This window comes from Bos grunniens, chromosome 16 (genome assembly GCF_055505025.1).
Source record: "Bos grunniens cultivar Pamir isolate PY7600 chromosome 16, Bosgru_T2T1.0, whole genome shotgun sequence".
Classification (NCBI taxonomy): domain Eukaryota; kingdom Metazoa; phylum Chordata; class Mammalia; order Artiodactyla; family Bovidae; genus Bos; species Bos grunniens.
Window position 1 is genome coordinate 27501 of NC_141180.1, and position 5401 is coordinate 32901.

Sequence of the window (5401 nt, forward strand, 5' to 3'; positions counted from 1 at the left end):
GGGGACGCCGGCCGGCGAGGACACGGCGACCGGCCCGCGGTGGGCAAGACCGGGGACCCGACCCGCGCTCGGGCGAGCGCACCGGAGCGGGGGGCCGCGGCGGGGCGGGGGAGGGGGGAAGATCACGGGAGCTCCCCCTCGTCCAGCACGCGACGGCGGCGACGGACAGGCGGCGGCGAAACGGGCAACGGATCGGGACCGCGGCGGGCCCGGAAGCGAGACACACCAGGGCGCGGCCCCGGGAGGCAGCAGACGGCGAGCGGACTGAGGCGGACGGACAGACGGAGAGGGGCACCGACGGGGTGCGGCCACGCGAGGCCAACGCCACGGAACAGGGGCGGTGTTGGTGGGGCGGCCGCGCGCCACCGCGAGGGGCATGGCTCAAAGCGACCCGTGCTGGGGCAGGGGGAAGCGCGAGTCGGCCGCCAGGGCCCACCGCGGGATCTCACCGCCAGAGGCCTCCCAGCACAGGGACGGTCCCACCGCACGCCCGGGACGACGGACTGGCGCCCCCCCGGCACCCTCACGGGGGCTCACGCCCACCGCCACCGACACACACCCGAGAGCCGCAAGCCGGCCAGGGAGAACGCTCTCCCGCCGCGCACCGGCGGCCCCCACCGTCCCCCACACGCGCAAGGCTCCCCGCGCGCCGCCCCGCCTCGGGGACGCCACCGGCCAACGGAGGCCGGGGGACGACACCCACATGAGGCGAGGCCGGCTCGGCCCCAGACAGGGGAAGGGAGCGCGGGGCGGTCGCACGCGCGGGACGAGGAGGAGAGGCCGGCAACGGCGGGGAGGGGCCGGCAAGCACGCACGGCGGGGGCCGCGGGACAGGGCCGCGGGCGCCATCCGGGGACCACAAAGACACCGGGAACACGGCCGGGCCACCAGGAAAACCAGCGCGGGGTCCCACCGCCACCCACACACGAGGGCGGTCCCGCGACACGCCTGGGACGCCGACCGGTCCCGGCCAGCCCCAGAGCGGGCCCCCACGACCCGGCCCCGCCGCCAGGGCCGGCGAGCCGCCCGAACCCATCTTCCGCCATCCGTCCTCGACAGATCCGTCTTCCGATCTCAGTCTGCCACCCCGAGGCTCGACATCCTGGGGATCACGCTCTCGAGCGAGGCGGCCCCGACCGTGACCGCACGCCGCCACCGGCTGCGGCTCGTGGGGAGAGGACGGGCGCGATAGGCTCTCCCGCACCACAGCTGCGGGGCTGGGGAAGCCGGGGCCGACCGGACGTCGCGCCCCCAACACCTTCCCCCCTTTGCCCCAAGGCTCACCACACCGCGGGGGCCGACCGCGCGCACACGCGACGCACGCACGCTCCGGTCCCCCCCACCTGCCGGACGCCCGGCGGGGCCCAGCGGGACCCTCCCCCAACTCGAAGGGGGGAGGCGCGGGCCGCGGTAGGCAACGAGCGGCACACGGCCCCACCGCGGGGCCGGCGCACCCGCCCCCGCCCCACCGCCCCCAGGGGGGAGGTGGGGGGCGGGATGTTCTGCCCACGCGCTCTTGGCAGCCTCCACGGCGGCCACTGCGCACTCGGGAGGGGCAGCAGCTGGGGGGTCCGATACCCCAAGGCTCCCTCTCGGATCGCTAGAGAAGGCTTTCTCACCGAGGGCTCGCCGCCCCTCACCCGGATCGTCTCTCTCCTTCGGGCCCACGGAGGCGCTCCACGAGCCACCAGTCCTCAGCTGGGGTGGGAGGGGTCTGCGGTACAGGTAGGCGGACCACCGACACAGGAGCGTCTGCGCGGCCGGGGCCAGCGCAGAGCCCCGCGTCCCGTCCCCTGCAAGGCCTCACCCGTCAGCCTCGACGACGAGGGGAACAGGCACGCCTCTCCTACCGCCTCGACCCCCCCCAAAAGAGAGCCCACTCACGGGACACACACACACCACCGCGGTGGGGACCCGAGGAGGACACCGGGGTTAAGGGAAACGACACCACCGCTCGGCCTCAGGCACCTGAGCGACGACCTGGAGCGCTCCAGGAGCACCACCGAGGATCCAACGAGGCACGCTCGCGCACCCACGCGGGGGGGCACAGCGCAGCAGCGGTACAGCCCTCCCCACCGCGGGGAGGGCCGCTCGCGGAGCACACGCCGGGAAGGCGAAGCGAGAGCATCTGCTGTGTCAGAAGACCCACGGCCCCCACTGACGCCACCCGAGGCGGGGGACAGGAGACCGAAGGTCAGGGCCAGAGGCCGCAACCCAGCCCCCGCCTTCCTCCCCCTCCCCGACGGCCAGGGGGAAAAAGTCAGGCGAGGGGCCCCGCGGACAGACCGAGAAGAGCAGACACGTTCACCGGGAACACCTGTCCCTCGTCTGGCACGGCTTAGGCCCGGCCCGGGAGAGCACGACCACACCACATCGATCGGATGAGCCAAGGTGGAGCGGGGGGAAGGCACGGCGAGGACAGTCACCAGAGGGGCCCGCTTTAAGCCTCACCGGCAACCTCCGCCCCCCACCTCGCCTCAGGCGAGAGCGGCCCACGACCCCAGGAGGTTCGAGAACGCCTGACACGTGGCACGGAGCCCACAGGGCGGGGGTCGCATCTCAGCCTTCACCGGGTGCCCGCAGCGGGGAGCGCACAGGGTAGAAGACCCACGGCGCCTCGCCCCGCCGCCCTCGGGTCGCCCAGAGACCGGAGGTGGCACCACGAGTCGGGTCAGCCAGACAACACCACACAGGAGCCGGCGCACAGGCCCAGGCGGGCGGCTCCAGCGGCAAGGGCCGAACCGGGGACCAGAGCTGGCGGCCCGAAGGCCCAGAGCCCCGCGTACATCCAGAGACCCAAAGTTTCCTCGGCGGCAGACACCGAAGCAGACCGTGTCAGCACTTACCTGGTGGTAAAAAAGGCCCATTAAGGGCGACGAAATGACAGCAGCCGACAGCGGGGCCCATCCACGACTCGCATGGAGGACCCCCGGAACCTTGGCCCGGCCACCTGTCCCCAGCGCTACCCCATAAACACCAGGCCCGGAGCTCTCGTGGCGGGGGGGGGGGGGGGGGGGGGGCTGGGGGGGGGGGGCTGGGGGGGGGGGGCTGGGGGGGGGGGAGTCATCTGGTCGACCGGGGAAAGGGGAGCAGGGGGAGGGGGCGCGCGATGGCCAAAGTGGGGGCGCGGACACCCACCAAGGGAGAGGGAGCTGGCCGGGGGCGCCCTCTCCCGCTTCGCCCACACGGGTAGGGGTACCGGTCCGTCGGAGTCTCCGAACGGGGATTTGGCTTCGATGAGCATCAAGAAACAAGAAGGAAGAACCGTCAGCGAGGCGCCTCCAACGAGACGAGCGGGCCCCGACCAGGAACCGCGCCCGGGCGGGACCCAGACCGTCCTAGATGGGGCACCCAGGACGGCCCGAGCCGGTCCCCACCTCCTGACCTGGGTTCAGGGAGGTGGGGAGGGGTGAGACAAAGTCGCATCCGACGACCGAGACCCACGAAGGCACGCTGAAGGGTCGGGCGCGCCCTCCCCGGCCACCCGCGGAAGCAGGGTCCGGTCCATCCACGTCTCCGGACCCATCGGGACTTTGAAAAAGAAACAGCATGTGTGCCAGGAGACGCCTCGGGCGACCGGACCCCACGGGTTGGGGGGGGGGGGGGGGGCGGCCGCACACGCGCCCGCCTCTCCCCGTCAACCCTCACGACTCCGGCGGGCGGGTCCCCACCTCCGGAGCGGGGCCGAGGGCGAAGCACACGCTCCTGAGGGCGGCCCAGGAGGAGTCCGGACCGCCGAGCCCGAGTCCAGGCGCTCCGGGCAGGGAAGACCCTCTCCCTGCCCACCGCGGCGGCCCGGCCCAGGGAGGGTCCGGCCGGTCCTTCTCCGCGGCCACAGGGGCACGGGGAGATGCTGGTCGACCCGGTCCGGCCACCGCAGAGCCCGGCCCCGGAGCGCCGCGACGATCACCCTCCTCAGAAACCTAGAGAACCAATCTCCGGCGACAGCAGGACGTCCCTAGGCCTCGGCGCCACCGGGACTGTCGCCGCCAGCATAGCCGGTGTCTGAGAGCTCTGCCTCGGGCCCGGCGGCTGAGTCACAACCCTCCTGAAGGGCTCGCCGAAGCTCCGGAGGGGGAGGGACAATATACAAGCGGCCGCCAGGTGGCTCCCGACAACCGGCTCGAACGTCCCGAGGACGGGTCGCTGTCGCCGGCCGCCGGGGACGCCGCAGCGCCGGCCGCCCAAACGCCCGAGCTCGGCCCGGAGCCTCCGCCGCCGAGCGACGCGACGCGACGCGACGCGACCCCGGCCGCAGAGGAAGGGAGAGGAGCCGGGAGATCTCTCCCCTGGAGGCTGCCACGAAAGAGCCGCGATCCCCCCCCCCCCCCCACGCGATTCCAGGGTGGTGGGGGGACATTCCACGGAGACGCGGGCGGGCGGCGGGGGCTCGGGGCGGGGTGGGCGGAGAGAGGGGGCACCAGTGACATCCCAGGAACCCCCGGCCCCCGGCCCCCCGAAAGAGAGGGGCGGGAGGGAGGGAGGGAGAAAAGGAGGGAAGGAGGGAGGGAGGGAGGGAGGGAGGGACCGGCAAAGCGAAACCAGGCAAGCGCTGCTGGGAGAACAAAGCCGGACTTTCGAAAGCAGACACGGACACAGACACACAAGCCTAGGAGTAAGAAAGGAAAAGAAGGAGACACTCGGACCCCCAAGAAGAGAAAACAAAACTCAACCTGGGTAGAGACACCGTGACAAAGTCCAGAGACGACACACACAAGCATGCGCGGGTGGGTGGGGAAAGTGCACTAGAGGTCAGGAGAACATGGATTTCAACACCACTGGCCACAAACAGCGGAAAGGCGGACGGCCTGGGAGGTCTGGGGTGGCAGGGCTGCGGGGGGTGGGGGGTGGGGGGTTGGGGGGTTGCGGGGAGGGTGTGGGGGGGTGGTATTGAGGGGCGTGCTGGTGAGGAGGACGGAGTCCATAGGGATCCACTAAATAAACCCCGGGTCCCGTGACAACAGCCACCTCAATGAATACATAACTTTTTCACGTAGCTCAGAAACGAAATGAGACAAAACCACCAGGCAGGAAAGTCAACTCGTGGAACTGTCCTGGCAGCTTAAAAGTCAGAGAGAGAGAGGAGAGGGAGAGGGAGAGGGAGAGGGAGAGGGAGAGGGAGAGGGAGAGGGAGAACGCATACACATGTGCGTATACACGTGTACATACGTATACGCACACGTCATCGCGTCTATATATACGTGCACGCAGGCGTATAAACACACACGTACGAAGGGCATGCTCACGTACACGCACGTGTCTGTGTGCGCACGTGTATGCCTAGGCGTTTCTAGTGTGCGTGTATGCTTGCGTGTATATACGCAGAGGCATCTATACACATACGTACACGGATAGACACAGGCGTGAACACACATGCTCACATGTGCAGAGACGTCGGGAT

At 70.7% G+C, this 5401-nt stretch overlaps 1 long non-coding RNA gene across 1 annotated transcript in view; it reads right to left on the reverse strand.

Moving 5' to 3' along the window:
* The window catches only part of LOC147355956 (uncharacterized), a 25822-nt gene extending 21096 nt beyond the window's left edge, over positions 1–4726 (reverse strand). Inside the window, exon 1 of the long non-coding RNA XR_015142904.1 lies at positions 4674–4726. This is a non-coding gene — a long non-coding RNA (uncharacterized LOC147355956). The remainder of the gene's footprint in view (positions 1–4673) is intronic.
* Positions 4727–5401: the final 675 nt, after the last annotated feature.